This window comes from Canis lupus, chromosome 20, assembly GCF_003254725.2.
Source record: "Canis lupus dingo isolate Sandy chromosome 20, ASM325472v2, whole genome shotgun sequence".
Classification (NCBI taxonomy): domain Eukaryota; kingdom Metazoa; phylum Chordata; class Mammalia; order Carnivora; family Canidae; genus Canis; species Canis lupus.
The window spans coordinates 21,345,227-21,369,010 of NC_064262.1; the positions used below are offsets into that span (position 1 = coordinate 21,345,227).

General features: G+C 39.7%; 1 long non-coding RNA gene across 1 annotated transcript; it reads right to left on the reverse strand.

The window, feature by feature from the left end:
* Positions 1-9,941: 9,941 nt before the first annotated feature.
* Positions 9,942-16,170, reverse strand: LOC112666110 (uncharacterized). The gene is made up of 3 exons (XR_003140742.3): positions 15,954-16,170; positions 15,385-15,569; positions 9,942-10,183 (listed from the first exon to the last, which is right to left on the reverse strand). It is a non-coding gene; the product is annotated as an uncharacterized LOC112666110 (long non-coding RNA).
* Positions 16,171-23,784: the final 7,614 nt, after the last annotated feature.

Genomic DNA, 23,784 nt, shown 5'->3' on the forward strand with positions numbered 1-23,784 from the left:
GGCCAGGGTGGTGGTGGTGGGATAGGGGAATGATAGCTAAGTACAGGATTTCTTTTCGAGGTGACGAAAACGTTCTAAAATTGACTGTGGTGTTGGGTATATATATTTGTAAATATAGTAGAAACTTCTGAATTATATATTTTGTATGGGTAAGTTGTATGGTTTGCAAATTATAACTCAATAAAGCTATTATTAAAAATAAATGTTTTCTGATTCAGTACGGTAGATGAAGAATATACATTTATATTGTCTTCTACCCTATATATTAGGGATGGATACTATGGCCTGTGGACCAAATCTGGCCCAAAGTCTGTTAGCCATTTAAAAAAAAAATAAAATTATATTGGAATAAAGCCATGCTCATTTGTTTATAGATTATCTATGGTGGCTTTCTCATTACAATATCAAAATTGAGTAGTTGTGATAGAGACTTCATTGCCCACAAAGCCTAAAATGTTTACTATCTGGCCCTTTAACAGAAAAAGAAAATGCTAACCCCTGTTTAGAAGAAAAAGATGGGCAGGGAAACAACAGCAATGTTATTGAAAGAGCAGATACACGTCATGCTAAGTACTACATAGCATAGGCTGGAAATGGCCACCTGGAAAATTTCCAAAGAAAAGTCAACCTTATGATGAGCATTTCTTTCTTTTACCATCATACTATTGCCTAGATCACTCTGTTTCATTGACTGTACACTTATAAGAAGCACCATTACTCTATGTACTACTAAGGAAGAAAGACATGCTTTAATTAAAATATAACACAAGGCTTTCTCATCACATAGAACTTCTATTTTATACTTGTTGAAAGAACTCTTTCAGATACATTTAGATAGATTTTTAAAAAAGATTTTATTTATTTGAGAGAGAGAGAGTAGGATGGGGGGGTGGGGTGGGAGTGGACAGAGAGAGGAGGAGTAGCAGGCTCCCCACTGAGCAGGGAGCCCCATGCAAAGCTTCATCCCAAGACCCCGGGATCATGACCTGAGAAGGCAGACGTTTAACTGACTGAGCCACCCAGGAGCTCCGTACATTTTTCTTTCACACACAGAGAAAAGTGGCCATGATCTATGGCAACATACAGAGAGAAACTCCAGGACTCTGGGTAACTCTGGAAAGAAGTTCTCATGCTTGGCATTCTATTTCCTGCCTCGTTTCCATCACTTCTCCTAGTCTCTCCTTCCTTTCTCTCCTTCTCTTTCTAATTGGTGCATTTGCTAGTCTCCTGTGTCCAGATGCTCCATATGTCCCTTCCTCTCTCTTTGTCCATTTCTCTGCTTCTTCTCATACATCCTTTGTCAGTACAAAGGACCTGTGGATAGTGATTAAAAGAAGCATCTGGATTTCAGAGAGAGTAAAATATGAAAAAAACATGTGACTTGGAATCCATGAACGATGGTATCGGAGATGTGTGAGTTGAAATGAAACTATATTAAATTATAGTTTATGTTTTATAAATACAAACTATATTTAGATTTTAAAATACATATTTATATTTTAAAATTGAAAATTAGATGATATAGAGTGGTTACGGGGTAATGGGCTAGTGCAGCCAATGCCATTTGTATTTTAAGTTCAGTAGGTTTTTGTATGTGCGTGATCAGCTGATAATGCTGGGAGATATCCTCGTGTCCAACCCTGTGAAGAAGGACCTGCCAGCCCTCTGCTGGGACAGCCTGTGGTGATGGGGTCATGCACCAACCAGTTCCTGCTGGAGTTCCAGTGGCCAGAGCCTTGTTTCTGAGCAGTTCCCGCTCTGACGGATAGGAGGCTCTGTGGTGACTTGGAGTCAGCCTGGGCATACTCCCCTCTCTCTCCTCCACCTTCAGTTGGCTGCCTGTCACTGGCACTCAAGGTATAGGTGCCAGCCTAGCCGTATCAGCCTCACCTGGAAGCCTGTTAGAAACACAAATCCTTGGGCCACATCCCAGACTTATTGAATCAGAAACTCTGGGAGTGGTGTCTGTTAATCTGTGTTGTCACAAATCTTTCAGGTGCAAGTAAAGGTTTGGGTACCACTTCTTAATAACCTACCTGGAGTGGAAATCTCTATGACTTTTACCAGTTCCTGGCCTGTGGGCCTTCATCTTCCACCACATTTGGGATGAAAGGTGGCAGGAAGTGACAGTAAACCTAAATAAAAAAAAATTCATACCTGATGCAACTTTGTTGTTTGTGGGAGGGACTGCTCAGTTCAGGGGGACAAAAGGCCTTATTCTTTTTTGCATTGTTGAGAGTAGAGAAATTGTCTTCCCTGGGGGATGTGATAGAACATGAATGATGAGCATGTATAGGGCAAAGAAACCCTCATTGACAAAGAGACACTTAAAGGGGACCTGGAGGACCAGAGAGGCATTGGCCTTTCAAAGATCAGGAGCAGTGTCCTATCTTCCTACCCTCTTCTCTATTTCAAATCATCCTTCACATGGATGACAAGTTAATATGCTTAAAGTACCCGCTTATTCAAGCCACACCTCTGTTCCAGAAACAAATGTGGCTCCTGACCCAGAGTGCCTAACACTACCAGAGTTAGTCGGCATTCCTCCATGGGACACATACCACCCATCCTTCCTATCCAGGGAGCCCATTTACATCCATCTCACTTTGCCCATGCATTCACCCTGCCTGCGTGCTTCTCTTCCTCAATGCCAATTGGAAGGGTTTCTACCTATGACTGAGTCACTATATTCAATAATCACAATTATCATGCTTCTTTTACAAAGCCCTCCTATATATGATCAATACTTTTTCCTAACCTAAAACCTATTAGCATCTCTATGCAATTTATACATTGCTTTATAACTGTTGACTTAAGGTGTAAGAAATTCTTCCCTGCGTGTACGCAAGCATGTATACATCCATACACCCCCCGCCCTGGTTTTGTGCAGATTCAGATCAGATTCGAGTATTTTTTGTTTTCCCTGAGTCTTCATAGAAGGTATTTAATGAGGGTATATCAAATTCAAGTAGGAAGATGTGCCTCTAAGTGAGTATTCTAAAGGAATTATTGCGGCAGAGTTAGCACTGAATTCATTTTTCCTTAACAACAATTTTGGTTTGGTGTGTCCTAAACAAACAACAGAGGTAGGGTTCACAGGAATCACAGAAAAACAGGAAGACCTCTGCTTTAGATGAAAGCGTTCCCTAAAGGGATCAACAGAGTAGATTTTTCAATATTAGTGATTTCATAAATAAGAATAAAAAAGAAAGGGAAGGAAGAAAACCAAGAAAGATGAGAGAATGGATTGCAAACAGAGTTAGAATTAAAAAAAAAAAAACTGAACTACGAATCAAGGGATTCAGTATTTAAAAAAATGATCATAATAGTGGTAGTTTTTTTTTTTAATTACCTATTTCTAACCTGCCAGTTTTTGAAAGTTTACTACAATGTAATTGCACCAGAAGAAGGACAATTTCCAAACTACAGCCTAAATGGCAAAAATCAAGGTTCGGACGCAAGTCAGACACCTGCTAGCACACACCTGTGATCTTAGCAAGCTTTCCCAGCATCACTGTGCCCATCGCAGAGCAGTGTACATTAACGTACTAAGCAAGCCTCTGTGCCTTAGAAAGTGAACCAAAGGCATGGAGGTTGCAGCTTGGTTAAGAGTTTAGGGTTGCAAATGAGACTGCTGTTGAGTCAGACAGCTGGTGTCAAATATCTGCTCCACCCCTTACCAGCTGTCGGCCTCAGGCAAGTTACGGGACTGCTCCTGGGCTGAGTTTGACAGTATCTCTTAGGTTTGGGGGAGACAACAAGAGATACAGCACGGGAAGCTCTTAGTGTCGGGTTTGGCAAGTAATAAACACTCAATAAATGCTAACTATCGTACAAAAAAGGGGCCTTTCTGTCTAACCACCAGATGACATTTCCTTCCTTTTGGGCTTGCAGATTCACTGCAGTGAATATAAAGCTATCTGCTATCTCACAGCAGAGGACTACTTTCATGTTTTAGTTTTATGAGTTTCCTGGCTATCTGAGTGCTAGGAAATCCTTCATTTGACCAATGTGCCAAACCCATTTCCCTGCTAACAAACAAATGACAAGAGTGTCCTACTCAAAAATAAAACAAAAGCCTGAGAACTAAGGCATTTCCACAAAGAATAATGAGCATATCAAGCACATATTTTCTGCCACCGTCCAGGTGGCCTTCCAGGCAGGTGACAGCAGGGGCCATGATGGTATTAACTTCATAAGAGTAGATAAGTCAGCGGGAGCTACTCAATCACTTGACAGAAGTCAATTCAGAAGGCATCTGAAATGCCTGGCTTTAAAGATAATCATGTTAGGAATCAAAAAGGGGTCTAATGTTTGAGTCATGCCTTTCAAATGCAACAAATCATTATACCTGTCAAGATTTATGGACAGATATATTTATGTTGACACTGGACCACTAATACTTTGACAAATGAGGGGCCTTGACATATACAACAGATACGTCTAAGTCTATTTCCTGGTTCAAAAAAAGGGATGAAGCAGTGAATCATGACAAGCTGGCGATGGGGGCTGGCATGGCTCTGGGGGGCTTCTGCTGCCCTGGCCCCATCGTTGCCCACTGCCCACTGCAGCAGGGCCAAACACTGTTCAGCACATTGGGCCTCTCTCACCAATGAATAAGACTGGAAATGGCTCATATGAAAGTCTAATGAAGAGTATACTCCCATGGAGGTTACTCACTCCCAGAAATGATCCTGATTCCCTCAGCTTCAAAGCATTTGTGGCCTTCTGTGAAGGAAGTGAGAATCTGATTAGCAGCTGAGAGTCTGAGTGTGGTGACGTTGCAGTGGCCTCAGATTCTAAGTTTATTAAGGAGGCTAATTCTTACCAGTGAATTAAAGTCAAAGCTTGATTCATACCCAAACACTTGGAAGAAATTTGGTTTGGAAAAAAACGTCTCTAAAGACACAATTAGATTTATGATGTATCATCAGGAATTTGATAAATTCACAATGGTCAAAAGGGACCTTAGATGAAATTCGTTAATGTAACCGGATCTATGGCATTAATGACTTTTGCAGATGGAATTTTATTTCTACCTGCTTGTTTTTGGATACCGTCCCCTGAATTTTTTCTTTTAACGACTCACACCTCTTACCCTAGGTAAGTCCAATCCATAGTAGTTTAGCTCCTGGATTCAAAGAAGGAATTTCTTTATTATAGGTCAATTCACTGTGCACCAAGGTTTTGCCTGGAGGGAATAAGAGCCTCGAATGATGACAATGAGCCTCTTTATAGGGACAGAGATTGGATATGGGTGTTGTGGCAGAGAGAGAGAACTTGGCCCCATTGACTTCAGCAGATAGCTTGGGTGGAAAACACGGATTAAGCCAATGTATATCTATGCTTGTGCACAAACACACGCACCTCTTCTGAACTTAGTTGCGATGATGAAAAACAGAACAGTTAGAGGAGTTCTTCAGGGTACAGACAACAACTACCTCAACATTCACTCATTCATTTAAAAAATATGTATGAACACACTGTGCTCCAGACATCATGCTAAGCCCTGGAGAAGCCCCAGCAGAATATTGCAGGTAGCGCCTGCTCTCAGGAGCTTCCAGTCAAGGTGCGGGTGATGTGAAAGGAAGGATCATCAAACAATGAACACACAGGCAAATAAAAAGATAAATGCAGTGTGAGTAAAAGCTGTCAAGGGAATAAATACTGTGAGATAGAGAGCGACATGGAGGAGGGAGCTCCTTTAAGTAGGAACTTTAAGGTGCCTTTTATAAGATGACTAAGAAGACCAGGAGAAGGAAGAATGGAACAGCCATTGCAAAACCTGGTGTGGTAGAGAGTGGGGTCAGCAAGTAAAAAGACTGTGAGATCGGCAAATACTTGGCTTGTTGGAAGAAAAGAAAGCAGAGTGGAGGGGATCCACTGAAGTGATTGACATTTAGGAGTGGCATCATTTGGTTTCAAAGAAAAAATATACATTCTGATTGCTCTGCCACTGATTGCCTGGAGAGAGGTAAGAATGGGCTTAGGAAGATTTGTTGATGACCTGGTAAGTTAGGCAAGGTGACAGCAGCTTGGACCTTATGGACAGCACACAGATGGGGGAGAAGTGGATGGATTTGGGATTTATTTTGGAGTCAGAGGACTGTAACTCCATGGTCAAGTTCTTCTAAAGTTGCAATCTTTTTTTTCTACTATGCACCTAAGATTTATACGGAGATTAATGAAATGGTACCCACACAGTGCTTTGAATTCCTTGGAGGGAAGTGAGGCATTATTTTCTTTACTCATATTATAAATTTATTAACTTTTAACTCCTATACTGAGGTAGGTATTTCACTAACAACTGGGGTCTCATTTAGCTCACCAGGTGCCCATGTTAAACAAAGGTTATATTATTATTGAAGTTATTATTAGAAAAACATAATAGCTCATGTTGAATGCCAATAACAAAACCTAATTTCATGTAACTCCGGCAGGCAGCTTTAGTTATGGGACATGGGTGAGCATACTCAGCGATCACATTTCTGATGTTCAACGTTCACTTCTCTTACCAGCTTTAAGGGGGTTTGGGATCCTGAGTGGTTCCAGCCCAGTTCATTCAGAATGATAGCTTTGCACAGTGGTGAAACCAAAAATTTCTCCAGAATTTAAAATTAATCTCTGGAGGAAGTGAGGGACAGCATGTTGATAGGGCAAAAGAAAAACCCAAATTAACTGGTCCTTAAGAAGCAATTAAACCCAGGAAATTTGGTTATAGGAGGAAGGCAATTTTAGAATAGGCTTATGATTACATTTAACAAAATGTAATAAATGTAGGAGGAATACACAGTAATATATTTTTCATAGTTTGGATGTGGACAAAATCAGAGTTAATATAATACCTGAGAGCATTTTAATCCCCACCCCTCCCCTTAATCTATCCTCCTCCAAAATTGGATTGTACCAGACATAAATTTCATAGTCAGTTACAAGCACCATCACTTGATAGTTGTTTTTTTAAAAACAGTAGAGCCTGCTAACCAAATAACATTTCTTAAATGAGGCAAATGTATGTAGAAATAATGGTTAATGTCCATGTCGACCAGGGTAAAAATATTACTTAATACAGACCAGGCATCTGTTGAGGATACAGTCATTGCTGTTAATGTATGTGTGTGTCAAAAGACGCACCTGAAAAGAGTGCCTTCTGAAAGTTAGGAAATCAATATATCATTGAGAGATGGCTATTACCAACAGCGTTAATCCAAATAATAAGTCAAATGGGCAAGGAAGAGTGATAGGTTGTGAGCTCCCGAAAAACTGAAGTATGCTTAGTTTTTCCAGGACAAGGCCCTCACGCTCATGGTCCATGCTTCCTTCCATGAAAGGAGATGTGAGACTTGCTTCATTTGCCTATCCAAGTATTATTCTCCTTTTCTTGATTTTATTTGGCATTACTGTGTGCTTGGGAAAAACACCCCAGCTTCCCAGCTTCCCTTGCAGCTAGGTTTTCTTTGAGACACAGTCCTGGCTAAAGAGCTGTAAATGGAAATCTGTTGGGTAGGGATTCCAGAAAGGTACTGTTTTCCTAATTTTAAAAAACCAGACTTGACTGGTATATCTTTTCAAAATTTTAGCCAAATACCCTTTGTCCCCTCTCTCCTTTGTGCCAGAAACATGGATATGATTTCTGGAGAAGGAGCAGACATATTGACAACATGAAGCATTGAGCATGAGGACAAATGCTAACTTCCTAAGGATGGTTTGGAAGAGCCTGGGCCTGACCTATACTGTTGCACAGCAATGACAATCCCAGGCTGCCTGCTTGCAGATTTGCTAACACATTTTTCAGCTACACTTGGTGGACCTCTCTGTTACTTACACACTACCCTGAAGCACTCAGATGGATCTTCAGCTTTCAGCTCATTTGCAAACACTGCTCCTCTATTTCACTGTAACTTTCCTGAGGGCAGGAACAGAGCTTGCTTTCTTTCACTGTTCTCCATGGTGTCTGGGTAAAGGCTGAAATAGCCAAGTAATTCCAGATGGGAGAAATCTAAGGCTTCTTTTAGAATAGTGATCCTTAACCAAGATCACACATCTGATTCACCCTGTGTGTATATGTGTAGAAATAAACACATAAACATATACAATATACCTACCTAGACCCCATCTCTAAACATTCATATTCAGAAGGTCTGAAATGGGACCCTAGCATTGGTCTTAAAAAAACGAAACAAAACAAAACAACAAAAAAACAAAGCTCAATAGGGTGAGACTGAAATCCTCTCTTCAGACAATTTCCAGGAAACTTGGATTTAACTTACTGTACTATATATATCCATCTATCTCTGTTTCTGAAAAGTAATCCCTTCCAGAAAAGTCCTACCATGAATGGGCTTCCTAAACTTTCTGGTCATATTTGGAAACTTAGTGGCAAGAACCTCTTCCTCCATTCACCCAATAATGAAAGATGGTTTACTGTAATACCCAGAGCTTTTTCTATTTTAGCCATTTGAGAAGAACATAAATGAGAACAAGCAGGAGTTCAATCACGGCCTGCCAGTCCAGAGTATTTTCAATGAGAATGCTTCAAGAGTGTGCCTAGTAAGGAGTTATAATTATTGCATTCCTTAGGTAATTAGAACATCTCAAGGTAGCTAAATAGTGGTTGTCTCTGGAAGGATTAGTGTAGGGCCATGGGAGCATCCAGTCAGGTAGGGGCACTCTGGGGCTTCAGAGTGGAACTGTTTCTAAAAACAGGTGTTCAGTGCATGGGTATTTGCTATCTATATCCTTGAACATTAGGGATAAGCTTGTATCTAAGAGTTCATTAAAAACATTGAGCAGGGACACCTGGGTGGCTCAGTGGTTGAGCATCTCCCTTTGGCTCGAGTTGTGATCCCAAGGTCCTGGGATTGAGTCCTGCATTGGGCTTCCCACAGGGAGCCTGCTTCTCCTTCTGTCTATGTCTCTGCCTCTCTGTGTCTCTCATGAACAGATAAATAAAATCTTTAAAAAAACTGAGCAATTCATGCAAAGGTTACTGGAACTTTGCTTTGGTCAAAGAATATAGAAACAAAGCAAAGCAATAGCCAACAAAGTGTTTCACACAAATTTTCCCTAACAGTGAATGATTCCAGTTACCAGTTTTGTTTTCTACTGCCTTAGGACACAAATATTCCTGATTAAGGGGGTCTTCTATAAAAAAAATGCAGACCCTGGCTACATAAAAGAACTCACCACTAAAGTAAGTAGTGTTTTTATTGAGAGCAGTAAGGGTATAACTGCTTTCCATTGACACTCAACTTATAAAAGAGAGACAGGTCATAGTAGATTGTACATCTATCTTGCTTTACTTCAAAAAAATTCTGCTTTTATTTTCCCTTCTTGGACTACACTTTTCAATGATCTGTCCCATAGGGGAGAGATGCAAAAGTAGACAGACCCCACAAAGCAGGCAAACTCACAATGGTATAATCTTAAAAGCTGCTTACTTCCTATCCAACCCTACATCTTCTTCAGAGTTGGAGCTGAGTTAGACATTTGCAGGCATGCCTTTCCTTCCTTCCTGAAAACAATGGAGGCTGAAGCAAGGCAGTGATGGGTAGCAAGAGTATAAAGGGTATGCCCCCATGGAGAGTCAATGGCTGACACTGATAATTGGTTAGAAATCTCTTTCTTATTGAGTTAAACAGTGGACTCAGAATCTACAACTTCAAACAGCACTTCAAACAGCACTTCTAACAGTTCCTACCAACCTGTTGGAGATGACAAACTCCATGGACCTATTCACCACTGTGGGTGAAAGTTGAAGACAACTTCCCTGGGTGAGTGGGGGAATAATGAGTTTCCCAGCTACATACTCTTGCTTCTGCTTTATGACCCTCCACCTGGAGATGTCAGCCATCTGGGGAGTAGGTTTTTGAGATGTTGGAGACCATCTCACTAAATGAGATGACTTCCTCCTCACTTCCTTAAAACATCCAGAACAATAGTTCTCAAAATTAGTATGCATTCAAAGGATTTGCAGCTCCACTCCCATAGATTCAGGGGGTCTAAGGTAGGGCCCAGGTCTTCCACAGTTGACGCTCTTAAAAACACCATCTCTGGATTGCTCTTCTTCCTCTTTGGAGTGAGAGTCATTTTTGGTGGCTCTGGGGACTCAAAGGGGTACCAAATAGAAGGTGAAGTAGATCTCTCTGCCAGTCCTCACTGCTCCTACTGGTTTGGTTCAGACCTAAAAGTTCACACCAGACAGAAAGATTTGTTGTAATTCTTCTTGGCAATGATATACTCACTGATTCACCTCAAAAACAACTATTCCTGACACCCAGTAATTTTTAAAACCATGTTGAATGGATAGACTCATGAGTCTAATTTTACTTCAAGAAAGAGCTCTTAGAGGTCTTTTGATATATATTTGATAGATTTTAGAAGTCTTTGATCTGCATCACCTCTTTAAATACTTTTGCAGGAACAGAATTGTGGAGCCCACCCCAAAGTCAACACTGTCAATTGAAATGTGCTTGGAGTGACTTGATCAAGGAGCATTTCTGCTGCCTCGATACCTAGTCTGGATAATTGAGAAGAGTGGCAGTCAACTGGCCCCAGAGCACAACCACTGGCTGACAAGATCCTTTGTTGCACAAGCTGCCCACTATGCATAAAAGAACAAAGCTTGGAGCAGATGTTGGCATGAGAGTTGTCCAGTTGAAAAACTGGCTCCATTGTCAAATTTAAAATAGGACTTTATAAAATAGATCACACAGTTATTCACCTGTCTCAACATCATTCAAGGTCAATTGTGCCAGCTACTTTTTACATAGGGAAGGAATTGGCTCCATTATGTCTTTGTAAACTGTAATGCCATATTCTCAGCAAGAGCTCATGCCACGCAACTGTAGGGTGTCACCTGACACATCTCTGAATGGGACATAAGCCATCCGCTACCAGAGGGTCCACCTTGTCCTCCAGGGACGAGAGAACTATCCAGATTCATGGCGAGTGGACTTCCAAATAACATGAGATTAAAACTGATTCAGCTTTCATTTCAATTCAGTTCAGTACTTATTTACTGTGTACCTGCTGTTTACCAGGCTTTGTGCAGGGCCCTGGTGATATGGTGGGGATTTAGCTAAATGGGGTTGGGCCTTGCAGAGCTTTCAATCAGGTACAAGAGTTCTCACCTCTTCTATGCCATAGAGCCCTTTTGAGGTTTAGTGAAGCCTACGAACCTCTTCTCAGGATATTAGTTTTAAATGCATTAAATACATAGGGTTATAAAGAAAATCAATGATAATGAAATTGTCTAAATAATTTAAAATTTTTGATATAATAATATATGTGTTTCTTTATTAATGTATTAAATAAATTCTTGAGGCATGTCTTATGACTACTATAATAGTGATGAGCATAAATATTTTAAGAGATTAGTAATAACTGTAATGTGTTATGAAATATCTATGCTCTATTGTTGACAAAGTCGCAGCTGCTGCCACTACTGTGTTTTGTTGCCTCCATTCATAAAGGAAGGAAATGATGAATTTCAGTTTGAGGTTAGCAAAAAAAATGTAATTTTTTTCCCAACTAAGTCCATAAAACACTTGCCCCCCCACCCCCAAATTTCTATTAATGGATCACTTGGAGGTTAGTCAAGTCAGGTGAAGAACACCTGGAAGTGGGATAGACAATGAATTTGGTCATTTATCCACACCATATCTATATCTATATATCCATATAGAAGTAAAGTATAATGGATGGCAGCTGTTGTGATAGAAGAGTGCAGGTGCCACTGTATTCCCCCAATGCAGTCATGAGTGGAGGAAGGCTGGGACCTTTGGAAGAAGTAACAGGTAGGTTGGGACATAAAAGTAAAGGTATCCCCATGGAAGGTATAAAAGGAGAGGAAAGTCAATACTGTTTCAGACAAGAGAAATCATATGTACAAATCCATAAGGTAAATTAGAGCATGCATGGGAGAGATGAGAGGAGTTTCTGGGGCTCGACTGTGGAATGGTGAGGTGTCTGTGGTTGGGAAGGGTTAAGAGTGGAGAGTGGTGGAGATGTTAGACCACGAGGGAAGGTGGTCCTCCATGCTAAGGAGCTGACCTTCATCCTAAGAGCAGTGAGAAACCATGGTTAGTTTTCAGGAAGTGTGTTAATTTAGAAGATCACTTTGACTACTATGTGGAAAGCAGCTCATGTCGGGTAAACGGAAAGAGGCAGAGAGACCGTTGGAAGGCTTCCAGGCTAATTTGGTCACTGATTTGATGTGGGAGTGAGCAGGACTCTGGGTGTATGATGGTGCCTTTACTGAAATTGAGATTACAGAAAGAGATGTGAACTGAGAGGAAGGGAGAAATACTGAATGTGGTTTTGAGCATGGTAGATTTCATGTGCCTGCGAAAAACTCAAGTGGCCATAACCAGTATGCACTTGTGTATCTGCATGGAATCTGATGCACAGAAATAAAATATGGGCTGGAGATGTAAATTAAACTAATCTTTTTCTTGTTGGATACCAAACGAAAGATTCTAAAATTGGCGAAAAACTATATTGAATCACATATTATGTAATTATTTTTAAATACCATTTAATGCTATGCACCAGACATAATATATAATTTGGATGTATTTTCTCTGTCTTTGAAGAATTGTACAATTGTGCTAACTTTGCAGACAGGAAAACCAATACTAAGAGAAGCTAAGTAATTTGTAGGTCATAGAGTGAGTAAGAGACAAAACCAGACTTTAAACCAGGTCATTGGATGCCCAAACCCATGCTCCTAAATAGTGTGTTATAGGGATTCTCTCAACTACCTCCCATGAGAAAAAAAGTATAATGTTCCATTTACAGAAAAGACAACAGAAATTTTAGACTTTCTCTTTTTCTCTCCCTAAAAAGTCAACCAATTTCTACAAAATTTTCTGCACATTTTCAATTGAGGTTACATCTTATTAAAATCTTTTAACCCATTTCATTCATGTGTACCATATGTGCTCAATACCTATTAATTAAATGAATGGAGATCCAAGCTTCACCTGAGTTAGATTCATTAAGGAAGAAGAATATGCTTAAACATTTCATGAATTAGGTAGAATTATGTTTGTTGCAAGAGACATTGACCCATAAACTTAATTCAGATTAGTTTAAGGGGAAAAACAAAGGGTGATTTCCTGAATAATGGAAAAATTATCTTCTCTTCAGGATGGCTGGATCCAGGTATTGTTCAAATGATGCCACTAGAGTTGGTCTCCACTGTTCCTCCACAAGGCTTTTTTTTTTTTTTTTCCTCCACAAGGCTTTTCACAAGGCTACCTCCAGTAGCTCCAGGTTGACATCCTCTTGGATTCATTTCCAGGAAAAAGAACTTCTTTCTTGCAGCCATTCTAGTATGATTCTTTGAATTGCATCTCTTTGGTCTGGCTGGGATCACACACTCAGTTTGAGCCAGTCTCTGTGGCCAAGAGGAAAGACTCTGATGTCTGGCCTGGTCTGAGTCACGGGTCCACCCTTCAAGTGTGGGCGAGGGTGAGAGTCCTCCCAAAACCATATGCACTAAGGGGATTAGAGGGGTGGGACCTCCCCCAAAATGCAGCCTCTGCTAATAGTAAAGGGAGGAATATGTGCTGGGCAGGCAAAAACAACAGATGTCCATTACATTTGGCCACAGCAAAATAAGATTCTGGTTTGTCACAAAGAATGCAGTTTTCATATAAATATCTTTGTGTCTAGAGATAAGAATATTTCGACAACAGTAAGTTCCATCGTTAACTCTTCAATCACCAGGTGCTATTTCATGAGTCGCTTTGTGGTTTTAACTAGAATTGAATAACATAACCAAGACATAAAACTTTAAGGGCAGCTAACTGCAAAAAATGAAAACAACCATAAGCAATGTTACTGGCCTACTGTCAGAAATTTCTAAAGCTACATGCTCTGTGATTTAACAGAAAAAAAAAAAAATCATCCCTGACACCAGTGTAACTTCTGTGCGAAGAATAAGTGACTAATCTTAGAGCAGAATAAGAAAACTTGCCCTCATTACCTAACATCTATTTGGTTCCTGATTTTGGATAATGTGAGTTATCACTGTGAGGGAAACCTATATCGGATTTAGGCTAATAATTCTCTATTCTTTAGGTAGAATAACTTTTACTTTTTGGTGTATCCTCATAAACATCAATGACATACACAATTATGTAAATGTAACATTTAACAAAATAAGAACAAAATTCCATCCGTTAGAGATGAACTATAGCATTCTCGAGATGTGTGACAGTGTTAGTTTTGTTTAGAAGTAAAAGCAAAAGAAGGAGTAACTAGCTACCTAATAGAGCTCATTAAGTAAATACGTTGTCATCATTAACACTGTATTTCTGTGGTGCCAATATTAGGATGCCCTGGGATGACAGATGTCTAGACATTTCCTAAAGAATAAGTTCATCTCATAACAAAGCAGAGCAAAATTAGACTGAGGTTTTTCTTTTCTCCCTCTCCTTTTTTGTTCTTGGCACCTAGGGAGAGATTAATTAAAGAAGGAACAATAGGAAATTGTCCCAGGAAACTAATCAACATAAATATTTCAAGATCAAGAGAGGGAGATGAGTAGGATGTAACTGCCATTCATTGAATACCTACTATGTGCATGGAATTTGGCAATTAAGAAAAAAATCCTTTTTATCTTGAAATTATTTTAGACTTACAAAGGTGTTGCAAGGAAAGGTTACAGAGCTCCTATTTATTCTTTAGCCATCTTCCCCTCATGGCAACATTGTATACAACCATAGAATGTTTATCAAATTAAGAAAATAACTTTGGAATAATATTATTAAAGTACAGACTTCATTTGGAATATATATATATATATATATATATATATATATATATATATTTTTTTTTTTTTTTTTCCTGTTCCAGGATCTAATCAAGGATTCCACATTGAATTTAGAACAATTCTTTTTAAGGACTTACATATATGTCCTTTGGTCTGTGTGACTTCCATGCAAATGAAACAACAGTTACTAAGAACTTATTAAGATTCTCAGTTGGCAGATTTTCTGACATCAAATGCTATAATTTTCTTATCCCTATACTGCACTTTGCTTATGAATTCATAAATTTAGAAATTTATATTGAGGATATTTTTGCCTAAATATCATGACCAATTAAAGCATTTAAAACCCATACTTTCAGAAACTCCCCCCTTTAAAGTGTGATAGAGCCATTTTCACCACCTATATTGATCCAAAATTAGTTGGTCATGGAGATCAATATAACTATAAGTATATTGATACTTATTGATCATATTGATAATATAATATTATTAATACGATAAGTATTAAGTAGCCTAAGAATACTACTAGTATTTGATCAATTCAAAGGACGGACATTTCCTTCAAGGTTCTGAACAAATAAACAAGAAGTGGCTGAGTGTACCTTGTGGTCATTTGTAGCCTCACGTCCATTCCCGCTCTTTCGATGTACTGCCATTTTGAGAGGGGGAGGTGAAATGAGCTCTTCCCTCTTACACGTACTCTTGGTGAAAGGGCCGTTTCATGTGATGATCCCACACTGCAAGCAAGTCAGGGATCACCTTCACCTTCTTCTGACCTGGAGACAGCCTAGGAGGAGGTATAAGAACTAAGCTTAACCAATTGCGAATGGTTTCCCAGAACTTTGGATCTTGAGGAGATAACATGAAGATGAAAAGACTGATCAGAAGTCAGCAGCCAGCTCACCATGGCCATTTCTACTATTAAACCCTAGTTCCTGTTGTCCAGCCTTCTCTTCCCGTCCATTTCAAAGCCAAGTTCTCTGACTGCCCATTAATTCTGTGCATCTGCACCTCAAATTTCTTTCTGATAAACTCCCTTTTACTTCGATGAGCAGAACTGGTTTCTGTTGCTTGCAACCATGAGCTCTAAGAAAAACATACATGGTCTCTGGCCTAAGCGTGACTAATTCATGTTTATTAGGCTTTGGAGGCCAGCAAAATGCTCTCTTACCCAATTGTTTCTCTGCTGAAAACTGAATATTGGCTTCTAGCACCGTGGGCCTGGACCCAGTGCTGCTCGTTTGGTCATAATCCTCACACTTGGTTCTTGCTGTCTGAATTCTCCCCAGATGATATTCTCTATGCAGGCAGGGCCTTGGCCACCAGCATAGCATGGTGTTGGGCACACAGCTGGCACTCATGAGCTACAAGGGAAAGAAATGCATGAATACCAAAAACATTTCTCCCAGTGAATACATGCTGTTTTGTCACTGTCTTTGTGAAGTCACATTTTTTACCTTTGTGATAGTTATTTCAACTTTTAGGGAAGGGCCACCACTTACATCCAAATTAGCAAAAGCAGATACTATTTCTCCAAATATTGAAGGAGACCCGTTTAAAGGTGTCTGCCGGAAACATTGCCATCACTTAGGTTGGAAAGTGTTTACCAATTTTTAGTTCACCAGATAAGCCCATATTATTAGTTGGTATAGGGTGGTTTAGAAAGAAACCACTTCCATATGCTCCATGGAAGCTTGTGATAGGTCATTACAACTCTTAGGGTAGACACTATTTTTCTGTAGAGTTGAGACATATTCAGAATCATGGACTCATATGTGGGGGCAAAATTATAGCCCACCAAAGCCATAACAACACTGTTTAGCAAATGAGGGTGATGTTTACAACAGGACTGAATGTGACAGCTTTCAAAGCATTATGTATATTGCTAGGCATATACATGTACTGCACTGACAGCATGTCAGTTATAATTTTTGTAATAACGTGGACATAATTTATTAGAATTCAAATATAGAATAAACTAAGCACATGCTTCAGTCCAAAGTACTAATTTGTCTATTGCTGACAGTTTCGTATGTGTTTTAAGTAGAAATAAAGACATTATAATTGAATAAACGTTTTCCCCTTGCTAACCATGCCCTCTCAGGGTTAACAGCAAGCAAATGGAATAAAGTGGAATCCTTGCAAAAGTAACCACAAATAAGACAACCATGGGGGGAGAGGTGGGTTTCAGCTTTCCTGGTTGCCTGCCATAGAGGTTTGCTCATATGTGATTGATTGCTCTGGTGAGTAATACCAGTTGGCAGACATTAGTAACACTTTGTCTTACTTTTGGTACAGTTGTTAGCTTTTCTATGTTTAGCATGTTTTCATATTTTAATAAGAATTCTGAAGCTGTGTGTGTGTATATATATATATATATATATATATATATATATATATATATATATTCAGCATTAGCCTGAAACTTGACACTTTTGATTCTGGGGTAATTTATAGCTTCATCTGTATTTGACATAACTACAAGATGCTTTCAACATATGGAATTATGCTTGTAAAATTTAACCTTATTACATTCCTTTTCCAGCCCCCGTACGTTTTTTTTAATACACATTTACTCTGCATTTTAAACATTTTGATTATATATTGTTAGCAGGGTTGGCATAGTTTTGCAGAAGGTACAGAGGACTAGAGAAAACTAGGGGATACGTGGAGTTGTTTTTTGTTTTTGTGACAATTGACCAGGAGGCTCCATTTCATTTATGAACTGAGATGGATGAGGTACCAGCCTGAAATCCTTTGTGATTTGGCCAACAACATGAGTACCAGGAATGTTTTTACCCCTGCACTAAAGTATCCGATGAGGTGTTGGAAACATGTGGGCTCTTCCAGTATTTTGTGTGGTGCACTTGCTCCCTTCTGGGAGTTGGAACACGTCCACCAGGCGAACCATGTGAAAGGCATGAGCCTTCAACAATGGTGTGATGGAAATTTAAATAGGCAAGGACCCGCGCCAAGTTTGCAGAGCATTGTTTTAGGCTGACTTTAGCTCAAGCCAATGAGTGGCTTGGCTTGCGTACTTCAAGGCAGAAGTTGAAAATGGCTTAGGGTTGTCTTAGAAGTCCTGGGTACTTAATAAAGCACCCCCCATCTTCATCAGAAGGTATTTCCAAGGACTGGCTCAATCTAGGAAACGGCACAAAATACCTCCAAGAAAGAAGGCTCTGGATGGTTTTAATTCACAATGACAAACTACAACTAAAATTAAGTGGATGATAATCCATTCTGTATTTGCTTATTTCGGTTTATTGCAGCAGAGAAGTGCATTTTAAATGCTTTATTATGTTCTTTCTGTGGAGTTCAGTTAACATTGCCTCGGGCCCATGAGTAAGGGAAACTTAGAGGTTTTTCTTAAACAAAAGAGAGGAGAGCTTGCTCCTGAAGCAGGTTTCCCAAGGTCACGGCCACTTCTAATTACAATTCTAATGAAACATAAGGAGATCTTCCCAGGAGATCATTACTTGGTAATTTTTCAACAATAGCTATACCATCTTCTTCCCTATTTGGAAAATACAGAAAAATGGCCCATCAGCGTCCCTACCATAGATGTCATTTTCATACTCAGTATTTCTGAATCCTTGATTAGCTCTCTGACAAGCAGCACATTTATATACAGTATGAAATATGAGCATTATCTGTGCCTCGGTCTTAATTTAAAATTTGCATTATACAGTATTTATGTAGACCTTCCCTGCAACCTTTCAAGTACTCAAACAAATGATTCTCCATTAAAAGAGTTTATCTTGAAATATCTGTCTGAGCATTGTAAATAGCAAGTTATGGATCACGCGTTTATTTAGACAAGTGAAATACAACATCAAAAGCTATCGCTGAAAAACTAGGCCAATATGGGCATTAAAAATATAGCATCATATATCTTGGGCAAGAAAGTTCTCCAGATCCCATGTGCGATGATGGGGAATATTTAGACTCTCTAGCAAAGATTACATGTTTCTTGATTCATCTCACAGAGCAAGTCTACTTCATTTGCAAAGTGATAACCTATTACCATAACTAAACCGCCTATTGCATGGAGGCTCAGAAATAAAATAAAAAGATTAGCCAGTTATCTTATTTACATATATTGAATTGCAGTAATACAGCCCGATCTCTGCCTCTCATTTGATTCTAATTAAAGCGTAGCAGAGAAACTGCAATCCACACAAGAGCTTATTTTAATAGTCAGAGCTGGCAAAGTCCCAATATCACAATGTAGCAATTAACAGCACGGCTGTATTTGCTATTCATGGTTTGATGTAAAAACTTGTTTATTAAGATGGGCTGGAGGCGCTGGTGTGCAATAGACCTGCATGTAATTAGATTCCAATTATTTGTCTGTTTCTGATATTGTAAACTGGCACTTAGCACATCAGTTAAATTGACACACGGCGCTGCATGGTTTACTCGGTAATTAAAACATGTTCTGTTAATTAGATGATGACCACTTTATTTCAGGGCTCTTGTGTTTGGGTTTTCTAGTGTGCTCTGTTTGTATCATGAGCCACCAGACGCTCCTCTAATGAGTCCTTGTTTTGTTTCAATTACCACCTGCTGTTCAAAAGCAAAGCTTGTTTTAACTAAACAAAATTAATGCTTGTCTCTTCCTTTGTAAGAACTTAAACGTTAGACAAATTAATACGCTTATTATCGAAGTGCTAAGCTCTGGTTTTAAAGACTGCTAAGGCAATTAGAAGAAAGTTATAAAATGTTGTAGAGTGCGGCATAAATATTGTTTAGCGTATTAAGAGGCATTACAAACAATGAAATATTTGTTGGAGTTGAAAGGGAGCATAGAGACTTAGCCTCCCCGCCCCCAAATTAAATTAGCTCTTGCAATTTGCAAAGGGATCCAGACACTAATGATACCAGGGACTTTGTAAGAGAAGGAATTGCATAAAGTTAGACATGAAGGTATGTGGCATGGCTATAAATAAATTCATGAATGATAATGGATGGTCCTGGATGGTTTCCAAAATTATGCGTTTGCTCCATGTTCTCTTACACGATACGTGTGGTTTCCATGCGAAAGAATCGGTGCAATGGTTTGGGAAGACTTTTACTGCAAAGCCTAGCAGGAAAGCTTCTGCATTTTCTGAGGGGTTTGGCTTTCTATGAACTAAGCTGCTTGCTCTGCAGCTACTTCCCTATCAGCGATTCTCCCAGGGAACCAGCATAGCCCAGCTCAACTTTACAACACTTCCATACCCCTTCCCGTCCCAACAGCTGCTCATTGCACACCATGACATCATGGATGCCGCTCCTCTCTAGAGTTGGGCGCTGAGATGGTGTAAGGGTCAGGAGCAAAGGATGAGTACTTATTTCCCAGAAGAGCTTCCTCAACAGGTTTGGAGGACTCATTCATGAGGCTAATAAAGCAGTGTCAGGCAAGTAAGCCACTGATGGGTGTTTGAGAGGGCACTCTAGACAGAGTCAGATGCTTCGGAATGGCCCACAAAACTACCAGTTCATTCCCGTCCATCGGCACCAAACCAGCCAAGTCAAAAGCTAGGGGGTTGTCCTACACAAGACAGCCCAGAGTAAGGTAACTCCAGGGTTCAGATGTACTCTTCTGTAAGTGGCAATTCAGAGTCATTCAGGGTTCATGTCACGTGGTTTACACTTACTACCTGTCATCTTTAGGAAAACACGCAGACGAATCTGGAGTGGTATCTTCACAATGTATCTTCTCCAAAAGGTATTTTAATTCCAAAGCAAATCATGTTCACATGTCGAAAAAAATCAGTTTTATTCTTACAGGTGTATCCTTGAATTGGGGATTTCATTGCCACCAGGCATTCAGCAACAGCAATACGGCAGAGCATGGAAGGTGAACCTGAGATTATGGACTTCAATCAGCCCCCATGAGACCATGGCCCATCAGCAAAGGTGATACAGTTGTATACAAAAACTAAATGCCACACTTCCTCCTGGAACATTAATTGAAAAAAAATTTCACAGTAGCTGATTTCTATACCTTAGGGTACATTTCCAAAGCAATGGGTGGCAAGCGAGCAGCGAGACTTCTATTGATATTAATGGCAGTCGCAAAGCTAAATCACTGAGCACCACTTGGCAAACTTACTCCTTAATGTTGCAGTTGCCTTAAATTAATATTTTACAAAGACCTAAAGTAATTAGACTGTGTCTAACTAAATGCCCCATTTACTCATTAGATAATTCAAAATGCATCTTTTGCTGCAGGCCCATTGGGCCACATTAAGTACTCTGAAATATATAAATGACTTCAGTGGGATCTTTTTAAAACATACTGGTGGAAGGGAAGGGTACAGACTCCTCACCAGTGACCAACTGATACTGGCTCACTGTGGTACATGTTGTTGGGACTCAGGGACATGATTTGATCATGGCCATCCACATCCGGGAACCAATGAGTTATTTTTCAACCATGACTCGTGTATAAATTTCAGATATCAACCCTGATTTGTATCCTTGTGGTAGACATTTGCTGTTTTTGGCCTTCTAGGAACTACTTCTATTTAAGTTCTCCTTGCCCATTTAAACCTGGGAAAGTTGATTTCACTCCAAGTTCTGGAATGAGAAAGCCAAAGTGAGCCCACCCTTCCTGGCTGTAGTGACTGGTTTACAAGTGAACACCTTAACCAAGATGGTTGAATCCCTGACACCAAGGATGCTTAATCAATAATTAAAAGAAGAAATATTTTCTTTTCTTTTGGATGGCTATTTTCTATTAAGAAAATAGCCCCAACAGTTGCTGACAGACATCTTGGACTACATTTTTTCAGCAAAGGGCCAATCCAGAGGAAGCAGAAACAACAGGCGGAACTTGGTCAAATCATGTGCAACCTATATCAAGCCACGCCAGTGCTACCCCTAGATTTATGTGAACCATTATCTCTTCCAGTACTTTTGCTACCATGTTGTTCTAGTTTGTTTTGTTCTAGCATTTAAGCTCGTTAAGGGTGGGTTTTTTCACTTGCAAGTGAAAAAATTTCTAGCCCGACTTTTCACATCATATCATCACACTGTTTTTACTTATTTAGGTCCTGAAGCTCAAGAGAAGAATCCCTTTTAAAGGTAAGTGGTCCAAGATGGATTTCAGAATATTAATCAAATCCATGAACTCATAAGCAATGTTTTACCCTGTGTGTATTTTTCTGGGGAGTCAAAATGATTGTTAAAATATTCTCCACCTCAGGAAGTTTAGAAACCCCTGAGACTGGTAACAAAAGTCTTGGAAGGTCAGCAAGAAGAGGCGCAACCAACATGAAAAAAGATTTTGCATGAGATCACCTTCCCATAAGTGTCAATTTTGACTGACCTCAAAAATTCAAGCGAGTACACAGGGGTTTTCTGAAGAAACCTGCATAACTAACAGGTAGAACTTCTGGTTGTTCTGGGAGACAGAGGAGGCCAAGTGAGGCCACATATGAATTAATGAGGTGGTGTTTTTTTGTGAAAAACTTAATGATTGGCCTGCTTCAGAGTTTGCTGCATCAGTGTGTGGATGATGTGCAGAGACTATACTACATATGTATTTTTTCCCACATAAAGCCCCTCCAAGGATCTGAACCAAGAAACAGATATTTATAGTCCATGTGGCACCTGGAAAAATGCATAGTCTCACTGTCAAATGCACTCAGCCAAAGGGCTTGCCACAAGGCTCTATAGAATAAAACCAGAACCAGATTCAAAATAGCTGTAATGCCGTAGACATGGAGGCCAAGTCTATCACAACATCTTCCCATTTCTCTCCAATGTTCATCAACATCTGTTTCATCAGATCTAGATGAAAATAGGTCCCTGCTCCTCAGTGATGATAGTACAAGAAAAAGAAGCACAGCAAAACCAAACATAAAAAGTAAAACCAATCCTTCCAGACTTATCACTCACTTACACTCTGGAGTTCTAATGACTGTGTCAAAATGATCCAACTATGAGCTCTCGAGCTAGATTTTGAGTCCCAATTCTGGCTCTGCCTATTTCTACCTAAGTGACCTTGGAAATGTGAATTGCCATGTCTCTAGCATAGTTCATCCTCTAAAAAGTGCTAATAGACTAAATTATAGGAAATGGCTTGACATTCATCTATATTTAGGAAAAGAACAATTTTATATGGTTCAGAGACTCATACTTCTGTACTAGTTTCCACCCAGTTTGTGTGGTAGCTTAAAACACCAGGAATTTATTGTCACAGCTCTGGTCTGGAGACTAGAAATCCAAAATCAAGGCATCTGCAGAGCCATGATCCCTCTGAGGGCTCTGAGGAAGAATCCTTCCTTACCATTTCCAGGTTCTGGTGGGTGCTGGCAATCATTGGCACAGCTTGCTTTGCAGCTGCTTCGGTCCAGTCTCTGCCTCTCTCTTCATATGGTGCTCCCCCTGTGTGTGTGTCTGTGTGTGTCTCTGAGTCTTTGCTTGTAAAGGACACCAACCTAATCCAGTATGACTCCATCTTAACTTTATTACATCTTCAAAGACCTTATTTTTAACTAAGGTCATATTCTAGGTACAAGGGATTAGGACTTGAACATAACTTTTTGCGGGTTACAGTTGAACTCTGGGGTGAAGGGATGAATAATGAGGGCTGAGTTGGGACATTCCTGTGAGACCTAACCAAATGCTACTAACTCTCTTTAAAAAATCCTCCTTTTCTCTCCAAATGACATTTGGGTTTTCCCAAGAGATACTACTTTGGCTGTAGGCTTATTTTGTGCAGGAAGCTGCTTTTCCAGCATCCTGTGGACCTTGGATCCTCAGCAGTTTTGAATTGGCATCGGGGCCCACGGTTTATTCCACATCATGACTTGTGAATTGATTAAAATAAAAAGAGCCATCATGTTATAGGTCTTTCCTCCCTCTCTGCTTTGTTCTACTCCTACCTCTCATAGTCATTCTCATTGTCAACCCCAAATTTCTGTTGGTTGGTTGGTAAGTTAGGCAAATTGAGTTGTAGCTAAGCCTTACTCTTCCAGCCATGTGTTCAGAGATATCTTCTCCAAACA